This window comes from Thamnophis elegans, chromosome 9, assembly GCF_009769535.1.
Source record: "Thamnophis elegans isolate rThaEle1 chromosome 9, rThaEle1.pri, whole genome shotgun sequence".
NCBI classification, from domain to species: Eukaryota; Metazoa; Chordata; class Lepidosauria; order Squamata; family Colubridae; genus Thamnophis; species Thamnophis elegans.
Genome location: NC_045549.1, coordinates 44,339,436 through 44,357,546, shown reverse-complemented (window position 1 = coordinate 44,357,546; position 18,111 = coordinate 44,339,436).

Sequence of the window (18,111 nt, the reverse complement as noted above, 5' to 3'; positions counted from 1 at the left end):
CAAGTGATGAATAATGAAGTTGCCATATTGCATATTATCTACAACAATTTCAAAACATTGAATCTCCAAACACTTTCAAAAATGACAGAATGTTTTGAAGCTAACTGATTTGGTACAATACTTTGTAGCAATTCATTACTTTGAGTAATGTGTTAAAACTTAAATGTTTTGTAGCATGTAGCTGAAACTCTGTATTGTTATAGTAATCAGCAAATTTCAAATGGCATTAAAGTTTTATACCTCAGTTGCAATAATGAATTCAATATTCAGTTTGATGCTTGAAATTTTTTCTTTCTGTCAGGAGTGAAAACTGAATTTTATTTAAATGTGGTGAAATATTCTTGAGAACTTTATACATTTCGATATAATATTTTTTAAAAATTATGTATTCAACATTAAGTATGTAGTCATTTGTTAAATTACGATCATACAATTAGTAATATTTGAGAAGCATTTAATCTGATGTTTCTATTTTCTTTACAAAACCTGAGAACTTTTTTAAAACTGTCTTTTGAAACTTTATATCCAGGAGAAAGCAAAAGAGAAAAATATATTTAGCCTCATATTCCTGAATATAAGAGAACACTTGATATCTGCATATTTTTATCACCTGTGTCTTTCATAATATTTCCATCAATTTCATTGTTTCATAATCTATTTTATTTTTATGAACAAGTAAAAAAAAAAGTAGTTTCACATTTATTTTACGGCACAGAGCATTACTCATAGTATACCCATAAAGCATTCTTTATCTTTGTTAAGGACTATGGTACTTTCAATTTAGATTAGACTCTGTTGTGTTACACTGATCAAACTGATACTAGAGAAGATAAAATCAGTTTCAATGCAAACTCTTATAGGAAAACATCGGAAATTGAACTACAATAGAAAATTACTAACTATGCATTTGTAAAATGCATGAATTTGTTAAAGAACTCATAAACTACAAATTCTCTAGATTATTTGGGATAATAACAAATGGTCTGGAAATAAAAAAAGAGATGAAATAGATACTGTAACATGACATTTTGGGAAATTTCCTTTTTCTTCATCTCACTTCCAAATAAAATTACTTGTGCTTTTTTGTGTACACATCCATACTAACATACAAATATTGAAATTATTGACTTTTACTATATATATTATTTTGTGGTCTTTCTAGTAGGAATGACTTACTGAATAAGAGTCAGTCTAGCCTGAGATTGTTTATTCTGACAAACAGCAATTTTTTCCCCTAGGTCTACCTAAATATTAAATCTGAGGCAATCTGCAGAAATAGCAGGAACTGCTAAAGTGAAATACACCGTACAAAGATATATATGCATGCTGTAAAAAATAAATGGGTCCCAGGTACATTATTTTGTGTATCATTTATTATTCATCTGTCCTTCCAATATTCAATAAAAGTAACAGGTTGCATCCATAATCCTCACTGGAATTTTCAGAGCATGCCTGTGATGAGCATGTATTGAATTATACAGTATCTTTATTTTATCACATATCACAAAAGTTAAAAGCAGATGAAAAATGATTAATTCAAGAGTTAATAGCAAAAAGTCATGATAACAATAACACATTATTTAAGAGCTTTTCAATTTATGCCAGAAAATGTTTGCAAACAGAAGACAAATATATCTGGGTGATTATTACTTGAAACAGGAGGAAGAACTGAAATAGATAGAAGGAACATCTTCCTATCGTTAATACCAAAATGTCATTTTATGTAATTCAGTAAACATCTAATATGTGGAATAAATCTAAAGGCAACTAAATGACTTAGACAAGCTTTGTTCCTAGTAGTATAATTTGGTACAGTGAGGTAGTCCTCACTTAACATCCACTTATTCAGCAATCTTCTGAAGTTATTACTGCTCTGGAAAAAGGGAGATTTACAACTCCTTTTAGTTGTGGCCATCACAATGTCCTCATGATCATTGATTAAGATTCAGGTGCTTGGCAAAGGACTTACAATTGCAATGTTGCAGCATCCCATGATCACATGATCAGTATTGACTGCTGCCTTCCAAGAAATAAAGTCAACGAGGAAGCCAGTAGGAGGTTGCAAATGGTGATCATGTGACCTCAGAAAACTGTCACTAACAACAGCAATGGGAACTGCCAGAACTGCCATAAAAAAGGTCTATGTGGTCAGATGACATCATGTCTTACAACCAATGTAGTTTCCAGTCCCACCTACAGTTGGTAAGCAAAGTCCGCCTATACATATTTGCCTGGAAGTACGTGCTGCTGATAATGCTGCTCTGGTTCAGCCTACTGCTTGCATAACCTTGTTTTCCTGCTAAAGCTTCCTGCTGAAAGAATTATAGAGAAAATCCAAAGAATGCCCTTGTGCCCTGAAAATTATCAGAAAGGGAAACATAATTACATTATCATATTTATAGGGATAAAAACAGCTATTCCAGAAACAGAAATGATAGCACTTTCAAATATCTAACATCCTAACAAGGGAGCCATTTGAAATCTAATGGAATTTATAAAGAGGGACCATGGGCAATATTATTATTCCAATAAAGTACAGCATATGCCATTGTTAGGGGTGCTTTTTAAAATCAGTCTCCTGGAAGAAGGAAGAGGAGGAGGGGTAGGAGAGAATAGTCTGTTTGAAATCAGGGACTCTATGATTGAACCTTCTGTTAATGAGGTACCTTCCAGATAATTTAGGACAGCGGTGTTCAACATTAGCAACTTTAAAACTTGTCAATTTCAACTCCCACAATTCCCCAAAACTGGTTAGAGGTTTCTGGGAGTTAAAATCCACAGATCTTTAAAGTTGCCCAGGTTGAACAGACTTGATTTAGAAGAATCCTTTGGCTGGAATTCTGGGGATGTGTGAAATCGAAGAAGGATATTATAATTAACTCTGCCAAAATCTATATTTAGGTTGTCTGAAAGTTTTTTTTGCCATGAAAGAAACTTTTTTTGTATCTCATTTTAGGATGTTTTCTAATGGATTTGATGTAAAGAATGTGAGATGATTTAATGGATGCTAGTTAATGGTGGGGTGTTCCTCTTCTTTGTTGAAATTACTTGTTTCTCAATGTGAAAGGCTCAGTGTGGAGGAGTTTTCACAGGTCTTCCCTTAGAATTAAAATGAAGTATGAGATGCCAGCAAGACAGCAGGTTACTGGAGAAAATATTGTACAAGGATAGGCAAGATAGTACTATACAGTTGTTGGCCATCTCAAACTAAGAGAAAATTCTCAATTCCAGCTAAGAGAATTTTATCCACATATCCTTGTTCTTTGAAAAACGATTTGACAGCAGTTTCTTTCCCATTCAATTGAAGAAAAATAGTAGATAATACTGAAGAAAGTGTTAGCTCAGACATAGTTATAGTATATGATTCTTCCTTAACAATGAGGTTAGAAACAGGAAAATAAAAATGATTGTCATCTATTTTAATCTCTGGATTCATGAGCTTTAGTTTCAGTTTGTCTGTACAATTGCATAAATGGTATGATATCTCTTCACTTTTCATGTTGTTTGCTTTCAGAATGAATAGCAAGATCATTTAGAAAAAATGCAAAACATTTTTTCTGATAATGCACAAAAATAACAAAAATGACATTTCTAATGTAAAGTGTTCTGCTTAAATATGTTTGTGAAGGTATATTTAAGAAGCATTTCTTTCATTCTGTCAATTCTGTGTTCTCCTTTAAGAACATGAAAATGGACAGCTAATAAATATTGTTTGTTAATTGATTAACTAAAATTCCCTTTTTTAATAATTAGATAGGAGAATGGGGAATGATAAATGCTGGACCCAAATCTGAAGATGACAATGTATGTTTTGAATATGAGACAGGTCAAATGATAAATCTAACACATCTGACATATATGCCAATAGGGAAAATAGTTCATAGGGAAGTGTAAGGAATATTTTCACTAGCTTAACAGACTTTGCATTCATGCTTTTTAGTATACTTTATAGATATTGCAATAGTAAATTAAGTGGCTAAACTATTCTACCATCTTGCATGGGTGACCATTTTGGCTGAAACATATGAAAAGCATGCTTACATGCACACTATAAGCATTCTAAAGAGGGAGAGGAACACCAAGTGCCATCTCTGTCTGAGGTCCTTTTGGACTCATCACTCCTGTACCATGAACAGATGGCAATTCTGGTTTGAGTCTGCCTTTTATTCAACTTCAGGATTGTGTGCCAGTTGCACTCAGTCCTGGATAATGAGGATCTACTCTCAGTTGTTTACCTCCTGCTCATCTTTTAAATGGCTTACTGTAATGCACTCTGTGTAAAGATACCCTCTGTATGCTTTAGCTAGTGCAAATTGCACCACTGTAGTTATGTGCTCATTTACATCATTGTATATTATACCTCTACTCTACAAGCTTCATTGGTTACTTGTTCACCTCCAGATTCAGTTCAAGGGCTGGTAATAACTTATAAAGTCCTTCAAGACATGGCTGGGTTATTGAGGTACCACCTTTCTCCAGGTACATCCCCAGAAATGTGACAGAAAGGACATCTTATGGGTCCTGCTGATTAAGGGATGTCATTTGACATCACTTAGGATTTCCACTTGCCTTTTGGAACCATGATACACACTCATTTTGTTGGCCTTCTGGAAGGATCTGAAATCTTGGTTTTGCCATCTGGGGATCTGGTAATTATGGTATGGAGCCTGCTAAATGGCTATATTGTTGTTAAGTTTTATTGCACTCTCACAATTTATTTTTTATGGTTGTAATTTTTAAATTATTATTAGAGTGGTTTTTGTTATATGATTTTGATCTATGCTTGTATTGGTTTCCCCCCCCCACCTCTCTCTCTGTTTTAATTCTGTGAGTCACCCATAATAAAGTACTAGTTGTGAGATGGACATCCATATAAATTGATTAAATAAATCAATAAATATACTTTGTCTTCAGCATCCTTGCTATTGCTGATTTGTCTTATCTGTTCCTAACATTTTAGGATGAAAATCATTCTCAATATGTTAGAAAACAAGAACCAATTATTTCCAATCTACCTTTCCAGTCTAGGCTTATTGTTAGGTGTAACACAATGCTTATGCTATGTTATGGGGTATGCCATTCCTTCTCTTTAGTTTACATTTCTGTCATCGGTAAAACTAATAGGTTAAGACCACCAGATGAGCTAACACTGGCAAATTATGAGAGACTGGTAAAGAGGAACTCAGGATTAAAAAGCATCCCCATGTTATAGATAGTATCTCCTAAAACCAAAAGTCCTGTATTACTCCTAGGTTATACAATCCAAACTCCTACATTTCACCTGGTGGCAAAGACCCAATTGCCTTTGCTAAAGTTTTTAAGACCTTCTTGTTCAGCCAGAATTTTTCATTTTGACTCATGATGACATAAGCTGTTATTTGGATGCTTTTAATTTGTTTTTGTTTTTTTAATTTTTATATTAATTTGAGTTTTTGTGAACGTTTTGTATGTATTGATTATCCACTATGAGTGTCCCATAGACAAAATATATCTACAAATGAAATAATCAATTGAATTGAAAGGATAAAGACGTAAACAACTGGATATTATTTGGAAAAAGGCACATCTATTTTTAAAGGACTGGGAGGGTCTGTTTAACTTCTCTTGTTACTAATACCGTATATACTCGAGTATAGGCCGACCCGAATATAAGCCGAGGCACCCAATTTTACCACAAAAAACTGGAAAAGTTATTGACTCGAGTATAAGCCTAGGGTGGGAAATGCAGCAGCTACCGATAAATTTCAAAAATAAAAATAGATACCAATAATGCCATTGCCCATTGAATAACATATACAGCCTGCCTGTGCCCATTAAATATACAGTAGCCATTGTAAAAATTTGCTCTGCATAACAAATTATTATCACACAATACCGGTGTATTCAATGAAATACTTCACTCACCTCATGATGCTGATGTCCCGCTGTGATGATGATGTCCCGCCTCCTATGACACACGGCACAGTGATTCCTATCATTGGATCACTGTACCAGAGGAGGTGGGACATCGCTATGTGGCTGCTTGCCATAACAAGGAGGAGGTGGGACATCGTTGCAGAGCGGCAGGAGGGGGAGGAAGGGGAATCGTAAGATAGCCCTGCATTACATTAGAACGTGAGGAGGGGGGATGGTGCGGTGCACGCTGCGCGACAAACTGACACAGAGGGAGGGGAAACTCAGGGGCGCTGGGCCATTCACGAGCGTCACCCAGCGGCATGGCCCCGCCCCTTTTCTCCTCCATTTCGGGCAAATTTTTCACTGACTCGAGTATAAGCCGAGGTGGCTTTTTTCAGCTCAAAAAGTGGGCTGAAAAACTAGGCTTATACTTGAGTATATACAGTATGTGGATTTCCTAATTGAAGGTCTAGAAAATATTTATAAAATATTTGATATGCAAATAACCTGACATGCTGTTTTTAGCAGTCGAAGTAGGTCACAGTAATTTGAAGAAGAAAAACAATCTTCAAGATAAATCAAGCTGGTCTGGGCACCACCTCTCTCAGTTTAATAAGAGTTATAAAGTACAAAACTTTTATGGGATTTTGCAACATTATCAAATAAAATTATAGAGCAGACATGCAACAAATATTGTAATAAGGCAGGTTTAATTTAAAAAAAACCAGAGAGCTAAATCTACAGATAATAACCCCAGTCTATTTTATGTTTAAACATACATTCATGCCTGGCTATCACTTTCAGATGCAGCTAAGATAGACAGAAAAAGGAACAAGAACAGTAGCATTCAGGAATACTTCTGAAAGTATAATACGTGAAAGATCAGAAGATAAAGGAAATAGGTGACAGTCAATGAACGGGTCTTGAATACTAGAAATTGGACAATAAAATCAAAGTATATAAGATGGGCATAACAATGAATGTGAATTATGGTTAACAAAAGAACTGAGAGGGAAAAACAGATTAAGTTATGAACAAAAGCGGGGAGAGTAAGATGGGAACACATTTTCTGTTGAAATACTGAAAGAAGTCCCTGAACAAAATAGAAAAGAAGAGTCGTAGGACATGTACAGTCATATTGTTACTTTAAGAATGAAATAAGTATAAGATTAATTATTTAAATAAAAGAAAACATAAAAAGTTACTTCAAAACACAAGAGTCCAAAACTTGTACAACACAAAAACCAACTTGAGATCGATCCACGGGAACATATAACTTGAGACTGTCTTTTCATGTTAAAACCAAGCATATGTATGTATGTATGTATGTATGTATGTATGTATGTATGTATGTGTGTGTACACACACACACACACACACACACACACACACACACACATATATATATATATATATATATATATATACACACACGCTTTATGATAAAAATCATCTTCAGCTCTACTCTGCATAGTCCATTTTTATCTCCTCCATAGCCAATAGTTTGTCTTATGTATTATAATATTTGAATACCACAGTAATGCATTGAATCCTTCGCCCTTCAAGATTTTTCAATTAAGTATATATGTTGCTACGAGTTTTTTTAACCAAAGGAACTGTAGCAACAGAATAAGCATTATTGAAATAACATTGCCAACTATGTGCTAGAAAGGCTTTGAGGTTGGTTAGATATGCCAACCAATCCATTATAGAATATACATTACCTTGACAGAGTCATGATGGCAGAGTACAATTGAAACCAATTAACCACTTTATCTGCCCCCTTCCTACTTCCCTTCCTTGTCAGTTCAAATGACACACCATTCTGCTAGAGAAATGGTGATCCCCCCCCCTGCCCTTATTGACTATGGAAGATGAACAGGCAAATACTAGAAACATAGTCAACTGGTATTTCAAGATTACATTATCTCACCAGTTATTCTTCTGTTCTCAAGTCTATGTGAATCAGATAGCTGTTAACATTGCATGCTAAATCGGGAGTTGGCAGAATGAAATTTAGGGGCACACATAGCTCAGTGCAATATCTTGTTCTGATTTTCTCTCTTTTCTGGAGCAAAAACAGAGTTTTGTGGCTGCACTTTTAGGTTCAAAGTGAAGGTTAAAATTAGACACTCTTTTGCTTGAAATGAATTATATTCATGTCTATGCCATTAACCAAAAGGAAATATGACTAAGTGCATAGCATAATGTTATTAGCTTTTTCAATGACTTTTATTTTTATGAATCTTTTTTTCCTACATGGCCATCATTTTCCATGTTTCCTAAATTCCACCCAAATTCTTGAAAAACATTCCACATACTGTAGTTTCTTTATTCTAACTCTGCATTTTTAACTTCAAAATGTTTCTATTAAGGAAACCCTCTGTTGAAGGAGAATTCTGCTAAGCCATTTGGTTACATATTTATGAAGCATTACATAAGACATTCAGGAAATGAACACTTGTCAATTGTTTTGAGTTCTACTGATTGCTATTTCTTTACTCATCAGGATGCTTTATTTCTTTTAATATTTTCCTACAGAAGGACTAATTATTTATTAACTGGTGTCCCTCTACTTTAAAATTATGTTTAAAAATATTCAAAATTGATACATTGAAGGTTCCTGATGAATACTGCAGCGATATCTATAAATAAATCATCAGCTATCTTTCCAGCTGTATAAAAATATGGACTATCAAATTATTGTAATAAACACACACATACACATGCACACATACACTGTATCCATTGAACCATAGGGCCTCTTTATATTTGTTCAGTAAAATATTATTTTCATTATTTTCAAATTTTCAATTTTTGGTGTTCTTTCTTATTTCCTTAATTCTTAGTTGCACAAATTCACCAGCCTTGCTTAAAATAATTGGCTATATTTTGATTGCAGATGAAACTGTGAGTTCGTGTGTGTGTGTGTGTGTGTGTGTGTGTGTGTGTGTGTGTGTGTGTAATATGTTTATGGGACATAGACCAAAGTAGACCCTGATAACATTTTGGAGCTCAGGTTGAGAACCTGTGATTGGGGGATGTGTCTAGGAAAAGTGTCTTACTATAAAATCTATTCAACATTATAGGGACGCAGTGGCTCAATGGCTAAGATGCTGAGCTTGTCGATCAGAAAGGTAGGCAGTTTGATGGTACGAATCCCTAGCACCGCATAATGGAGTGAGCTCCCATTACTTGTCCCAGCTTCTGCCAACCTAGCAGTTCGAAAGCATGTAAAAATGCAAGTAGAAAAATAGGAGCTACCTTTGGTCGGAAGGTAACAGTATTCCCAGTATTCCCTTCAGCATTTAGTTATGCCATCCACATGACCATGGAGACATCTTTGGACAGTGCTAGCTCTTTGACTTTGAAACAGAGATGAGCATCACTTCCTAGAGTCAGGAATGACTAGCCCATATGTGCGAGGGGAAGACAATGGGTTACATTAAGACCCACAATGAACCATATTTTATTAAATATTTTTGGAAAAACTTTGGTGCCTCTTCTTTCTCCTATCCTTACAATAGTAAAATGTCAAAGTGTCCAACAAGTGTGATATGTAGAGACCATGTCTTGACATGATAAGACAAAACCAGCTATATAAAATTAAATAGTTGGATTCTACAGAAATTCTCACAGGTTGCAGTGCTATATTTAAGGCATAATTTGGAGAGGCTGCCATGCTATTCAAATTTTAGGGTTTTGTTAAAGAATGATTTCCACCTGCTCTTTATTATTCATTCAGTTACTCTTCATCTCTTCTGCTTGCATATTTCATTATATTCTTGTAGATTTGCTCTTATAAAAAACTGTGATTAATTTTCTTTGGCTAAAGTGATATACAATGCTTGTGAGATTTTATCATACAGTACTTGTGATTATGTTGTATTGTGTATTTCCTTTCTTTGGACATGAAACATTTCAAGCAGCCTTAACCAGATCAATGTCTTTATATCTATTTCTAATTATTTTTTCACAAATGCAATTTTTCCTGATGTTTAACTCCACTGTTCCTATATTGATAAATGACTGCAAAACATTTTTAAGCTATTGTTAATATGAATGCTCCTTTTCAGCAATCCGCCTTCTTTCCTCTGCCACTAATGGAGTTCCTACTAGAGAATGATAAGACAAACACACTCAGAACACAGACATCTTCCACTGGGTCTCAGAAGTAGCAGAAATTGGGGAAGAGAAGCAAGGCTGACCCAGAACACATGAACAAAATTAAGATATTAAAAGAGGGAAGTCTCTCTAAGTGGTAGATGGCAGTTTCTGAATTTGCTAAATACATAAAATAAATAAATAATAAATGAATATTCCCTATTCATTTTTCAACCTTAAAATCAATCATAGCAACTCCTACTGGTCTGCTAGTTTAGTTTCTTATCCATAGCTTCTCCTTCCTCTCTGTTTATAGCTCTGTATATCTATGGTCTGTTTATATGAAGGTCTCACCTACTCCCAATTTCTTGCATCCATCTATTTGCCCAGCTCTTACCTACAGAATGATTACTGTTGCTATCCAGTCTTTCACTTTGGACAGTCTAAGTGCCCCATTACTTTCCTGATTCTGAAAGAAGACACAGGCTCTGTGCTCTTGTTGTTCCTCAAACCGTTGGCCGGCTACCAGTTCCAGACCTGCGCTAAATAACCCTCTACTTTTTCAAGGGGCTTTATGCAGATATGTCTAGTATAGCGATTAGAAGGACTAGAGGTGACATGATAGAAGTCTTTCAATATTTAAGGACCTGTCACAAAGAAGAGACAGTCAACCTATCCTCCAAAACACTGGAAGGCAGGATTGGAAGTAACCAATGGGAACTTATCAAGAACAGATACAACCTAGGACTACAGAGAAATTTCCTGGAATGGGAACAATTTATTAGAGGAACAGCTGCCCCCAGAGATTGTGGGTGCTCAATCAATGGAGTTTTTAAGAAGAGATTAGACAACCATTTGCTTGAGCAGGAAGTTGTATTAGAAAATCTCTAAGATCCTTTCCAATTCTGTTATGCGGTTATTCTTATTCAGACTTCAGATTCCTGGTAGGTAGGTATCATAGAGTTTAGCGGTGGGTTTCACATTTTGTTACCACAAGTTCGTGGATGCATGCATTCCTTCTGCACATGCGCCTGGCCTTCCATGCATGTTCCCTGGAAACAGTGAAGGACAAGCCCAGGCTGCCTCTGCAAAAACAGAACTCAGAGAGGCAGCATACAGTCCTCCCAAGCTCCAATTTCACTGGCAGAGGGCTGCAAGAGGTTGTTACAGCTGAAAACGGAGCCTCGAAAAGTGACATAGAGTTTGAGACCCCTGATGTAGAGTTCAAGTCATTCATTGGGATGAGAACATCTACTAAAGAAAATTTTAATTTGATCAATATAATACAATGAGAGTGATATTAAGTAAACAGATCATACTAATCTGATGTGCTACGTGTCGGGTGTCACAGATTAAGTGTATAACTGAAAACTTGGCAGTTTATTATAATGTATTATGATACATTTATAAAATAATTCTGGCAAATGCATATGATAACAGTAACAACTATCCTATTCATAGAAATAAAACAATAATTCGCTTTCTAGGAATAATTTGCAACCACATTCATACAACCTAAGGTTACCAATACATATTTCCAATTATCTATAAAGTTTATTGATGAGTTTATCCTATTACATATCTGGATTTCCAGTATTAATATTTTTAGGTGCAGGTCAATTATTTTATCATCAGTTCATGTAGTTTTAATTCAACTTCAGTCAGACTGGTTTTTTCCAGCCTTTAAAATCCCCTACAAAGAATAACGTATGATTATTTGTGTGAGTGGCACATTTTAAAGTTTCCTTTTCTAAATATCCTAACAAGAAGCAATAAATGTTCTGGTATAGTTTGTATATAATTTCCTCCCATTGGATCAGTCTACATGAATGGATGATTTTTTTGCCAATAATACAAGTTGTTCTCTTAATTGACTGGATTCAGCATGTTAGTTGTCCCAAAATAGAATAATTTCAATTATGCAAATAAAATAATCTCCATTATTAAACACAATCAAGACTACTTTCACAAATAGGACTTTCTGGAATCATTTCATCCATAATCATGCCTCATTGTGTTTAAATCTCAACGGATACATGCAATAATTTCACTTAACTTTTACAGCACTGTAACACAGATTTGCACAATGATTTGTTTTATAGCATATATAATTAGGAAAGTAATAAAATTTATGTATTTAAAATCTGATATTCCAAGCATACATTAGTTTCTTTCTTTCTGAATATTTGAGTATATATGGGTATGTACGGTATTTTATTTTATTTTTTACCACTGAGAATGAGTCTAAAAATGCATCCATCAAGACAATTGGACAATTTATGAGTTTGCTCAATGGAATTATGGTACTGATTGAACCAATAGTAACCTTTTTCTTCTTGTAAAAGAAATGAGTTTTACACTTTTATCACCTTCTCTGAATGAAATATGACAGGTCCTAATATTAAACAGAGTGAAACAGCTATCTTCAGTAGTAGATCTGTTCTGTATGATGTTATAAACAATGAGTTGTTAGCTTTTTTTATTATGGCTTTTTAACTATCATAGAGCCAGACAGTTGCCTGGAATTTCTTAATTCAGGAGCCATACTTAATTTCTACTAGGTATTCCTAAGGTGACCAGATTTTCAGATTGGTAAAGAGGGACACCTTTGACCGAGGGGGGGGGGTTTGATTAAACATTTTATATGGAGCAACAAAAATTTTCATACAACGCAAAAATAGTATTGTAATAATTTTTTTTCAGCATACCTACAATTTACAAATATAAATTGTAACTGTTGCCAAACATCAAAATTTTGATCACGTGACCATGAGGATGCTGCAACGGTCGCTAAGTGTGAAAATGGTCGCTAAGTGTGAAAAATGGTCATCAGTCATTTTTTTCAATGCCATTGTAACTTTGGTCACTATACCACCTTTCTTGCCACAGTTCTTAAGTGAATAACTGCAGCTGGTATTTTGTATTTTGGATAGAATCTTTTTAAAAATAGTCTAAGACAATTTAATAAAAGAATCCACACAGAATAAATTGAAGTAAAACATTTCAAACTATTCCACATGGAATAAATTGAAGTAAAACTATTTTTAAAAATTGTATGCACAATATATTTCAAAGTATTGTGCATAGAATTTTTAAAAATGGTTTCACTTCAATTTATTTTGGATAGAATACTTTTTTAAAATTGTCTTAGACAAATTTAAAAAAAGATTCTATCCAAAATACAAAATACCAGCTGCAGTTATTCACTTAAGAACTGTGGCAAGAAAGGTGATATAATGGGCTTAGTGACCAAAGTTACAATGGCATTGAAAAAAGTGAATGATGACCATTTTTCACACTTAGCGATCATTTTCACACTTAGCGACCGTTGCAGCATCCTCATGGTCACGCGATCAAAATTTTGATGTTTGGCAACAGATTCATATTTATGATGATTTCAGTGTCCTGGGGTCATATAATCACCTTTTGACAAAGTCAAATGGGGAAACCAGATTCACTTATGTTACTAACTTATCAGCTGCAGTTATTCACTTAAGAACTGTGGCAAGAAAGGTGGTATAATGGGCTTAGTGACCAAAGCTACAATGGCATTGAAAAAAAGTGTCTGGACCATTTTGCACACTTAGCGACCATTTTCACACTTAGCGACCGTTGCAGCATCCTCATGGTCACACGATCAAAATTTTGATGTTTGGCAACAGTTACAATTTATATTTGTAAATTGTAGTTATGTTGAAATAAAAAAATATTACAATACTATTTTTGCGTTGTATGAAAATTTTTGTTGCTCCGTATAAAATTTTTAATCAAGCCCCCAACCCCAGTCAAAGGTGTCCCTCTTTACTGAAAATCTGGTCACCTTGCTTTTTAGGATGCTGTCTATATTTGCCATAGCTTTCCGACCCAGGAGCAAGCGTCTTTTAATTCCTTGGAATTGGGTATGTCTAGTTTAATGAAAAGAAGGACCGAGGTATTGTATTGTGGTTGCTGCAATTAATATACTTAATAACTCCATTTTTATTCTTTATTTTTTAATAATAATTTTCATAACAGTTGCTCCTGTTTTTGTAATTACTGTTTTATATTATTATTTTAGTGGATTGTTGTCACCCCTGAGAGTCATTTCTATTGAGATGTACACATTTGAACAATAAATGTATTGTAAGGAAAGGCATCATCTATAAACTAAGCAAAGTGTAGCTTCCAAGATGTGCCCTTGGGATCTTGAAGTTGGTGGGAATCTACTCAGAGATTAATTGAGGAAAGCTTAATAACAGGGAGTTCTTAACTTAAATCCACACAGAATAAAACTATTTTAATAAATCCTATGCACAATAAATAAAATATTATTTTAAAATACATTAAAAAAGAAAAGAAAAAAACCCACTTACCAGTAGGCAGACACTCCAAGTCAATCCAGAATGATGTAGATGTTAATACAAAGAACTGAGCAAATTAAAATGGTTAAATAGTCCCAGGGAAATATTTTTCAAAGAAAAAAGAAGAGCCACCATTTTCCCCACACGAGCAGACCTCCAAACTCCGTGCCCCTCCCCTCCAGAAAATCCAGGAAGTAACAGTCGCTTCCCTCTCTAGCCAGCTATTTCCTGCAGCTCTATGGTAATGGGCCATTTTTTCTTATAAAAGTGAGTAAAAGGGGCGGGGGGTCCATTTTCTTGATTTAAACTTTTAATATCTTCAATGAAAGTACTAAGACAGAGAGAGAGGTTCGTTAGACAGGGTGTCTTTTGTCTTGCCCCGGTTAGGATTTCTTAAGCAAATCCACTGGGCTTTCAACATGAAGCCAGAAAATCGGGACTTTTTAAAAACGCGCCGGGAAACGGGACAAATTGTTATAAAGCGTGATTGTCACGCTGAAATCGGGACTTCTGGTCACCTTAGGTATTCCGGATGTGTAAATTGTATCAATTTAACTTAAATTTGAAAAATAAGTCCAATTTATTTGGATCTATAAATCGTTCAGATAGAATCTCCAAATTAAATTTCATTCTATTAGAGTTGGATTTATGTACAACAATAGATCTAGCCTGGTTTGGGCCCATTGGATTTAGATTGACATATTGAATCAATGAGATGCTCCAAAATGATTGGAAGTAGTTTAAAAATTAGGTATCTGCATAGGGCTATTTTGTATCTTTGCCAGAAGTAAAACATCTTCTTCATGTAGCAAAGTTTACTAATTTTCTATTATTATAGTCAAGTATTTGACAGAAGAACAATACACATATAACAGCTTTACAAGACCAACAAACCTCAAATTTGAGAAACAGTAGGAAAAAGAAGGGAAGGATTCTGAAAGTTACATTATGAGTAGGAAAATACCCAAATCTTTGATTGTATTATTTTAAATTTTTTCTTGCCTCTTTCTTGAACAAAAACTAATATGAATGTTGATAAACAATACACTGTGTATCAATAATCCATGGTTGTAAATAAAGAGTTCTCTTTCTCATGTTATACAATGTCTTTTAGACAATCCTATACCAGGAAAATCCACATAGTTGATATTTTGATTAATTTTAAATATTTTGAAATTATCCTGGAAGGACATATGCTTCTATAAAGTTGAACAGATTCATATTAATACTCCTGGTGATGTCAGCCACAAACTCATCAGTAAAAGAACAAGACCGAACCATATACTCTATATTAATGTTCCATTTCCTAAGTTATACCTCTAAAAGCAGCCCTTATAAAACATGTTCTGACAGATAGACAGACAGACAGACAGACAGACACACACACACACACACACACACGCAAACCTTTTCCACCGGATTGTAAATAAGGTTTATAAGAAGCTATATGCAGTGAGATATCCAGTACACTTGATTTTTTTTAATTGGTTGATTTTATTTTAAGAACATTGGAAAATAATTTCACAATGTCTAGTACAACATTTTCAGCACTGAGTGCCCAAACTGGAACACTCGTGCATGCACGTGTGTGCACGCACTGAACTGCCAGAAACTCACACAGCCAACTGCACACCAACCAACTGGTCTTTGGGTTTCTGGCACATGCATGCGCACCAGCCAGCTAGTCTTCACGTGCGCAAAAGCACCAGAAAACCGAAGACCAGCTGGGTCTGTTTTTTGGCAGTTTGGGGGGCCGTTTTTAGGATGGTTTTTTGTGGCATTTTCAGGCTGTTTTTTCAGGCTGTTTTTAGCCAAAAAACCAGTCTGGAAAATGGCTGAAAAAAATGCCCTGAAAATGCCCCAGAAAATGGCTTGTATTTTGCCCAATTTTAGAGCCATTTTCGGGTTGGTTTTTGGGCCGTTTTTGACCCAAAAATGGCCTGGTTTGGGGGACATTTTTGGCACTGTTTTCAGGCCATTTTCCAGCACTCTGGCATCCACGAAGAGCAGTCGGCCAGTGAGCATGTTAATGCTGGAAACCAGAAGAGCAGCTGGCAACAGTGGGCGTGCCTGCAGAGAGAGCTCTGCATGCCATAGGTTCGCCATCACGGGTATAATATAACTTTTCATCTATTTACCAAGGTAGAATATTTAAATTCATAAATAGATCAAGTAAATAACTTATATCAGTTTCTTCAACTTCCTGAAAAAATGAATTGGAAGCCTCACATAATGCTTCTCATCTAACCACCTTCCACAAAATTTCCTAAAATTTGGCTGTTTGGAAAAATGTCAGATACTGTTTAGTAATATTTTATTGATGCTAGTAGATAGTTCGATAGTGCTTATTTTATAGTGTTATGCTATTTGCAATAGAATCTACTAAATCCATAATATAGAATGAGAAATAGGAAAGTCTAAAACTATTTTATATTAAAATGAACTATTATAACAGAATCTTGCAAGTCTGAATGTGATTTCTTATAATCCTGTGGAAAGGGGGGATATCTGTCTGAGATGTCTATATATTCCTTCTTGCTTTGGACTCAAGCCATGTTTAGCTCCTTGTTGATTGTTAATGGATCTCTTCTCTCTGTGTCAAGGACGTCTCTTTACACTACAGTATCATATCTGCTCTTTTGTTTACTTTTATAGTCTCTTCTTATAAATTGTGCAAATAAATAATCATTGTGGAACTTTAGAAGCAACAATTGTATCTTATCAAATAATAAATGACTAAATATTATATTTGGAAAAATGTATTATATTATTTATTATATTATATTTCAGAAAATGTAGTGTCAAACACTAAAGGAAGATTTTAAGATTATTAATGTCCCTTGGGACTATGCCAAAATTACTGCAAGAATGTTCAAAACTGTTGGAAAAGATTTGCTGCCCAATGTGTTCTGCACAGGACTAATGATGAAAATGAAATATTATATATTGCCAAAAGTAATTCTGGATAAATCAAAAGATGCTAATTTTTAATTTTACAAACATTTTTAAATTGGCTTCTGCAGAATTGAGTTAATCCTAAATACTAAATGTTTAAAAGACTGAATTTACCACTCCCATCTCCTCCATATTTTAAAAGTGGGATTAAGTTTGTAAATTGTACATTTTTTGTGGATGAATAGATCAAATATATTTCTGCAGCCTAACATTTCACAGATATATATTACTGCATTAAATTCAAATACTGAAAGTGAAGTCTAATTTGTTTCTATAACAGAATTTCAAGGCTGTTTTATTTGAGTATTTGAGTATTTATTAATACTTATAGGCCGCCCTTTTCCCTGAGGGGACTCAGGGCGGCTTACATAAAATGAGGGGAGGGGGTATACAAACAATAGACACACACAATACATAGAGTAAAATAATAAGCAACATTCATTCATCATTCGGGAGGGGGCAATTATCTTTGTCCCCAGGCCTGACGGGCTAGCCAGGTCTTGAGGGCTGTGCGGAAGGCCTGGACGGTGGTGAGGGTACGAATCTCCATGGGGAGATCGTTCCAAAGGGTCGGAGCTACTACTGAAAAGGCTCTCCTCCGTGTAGTTGCCAGTCGGCACTGACTGGCAGATGGAACTCGGAGGAGGCCTAATCTATGTGATCTAATTGGTCGCAGGGAGGTAATTGGCAGGAGGCGGTCTCTCAAGTACGCAGACCCACTACAATGAAGGGCTTTATGAGTGACAAGTAGCACCTTGAAGTGCACCCGGAGATCAACAGGTAGCCAGCGCAGCTCGCGGAGGATAGGTGTTATGTG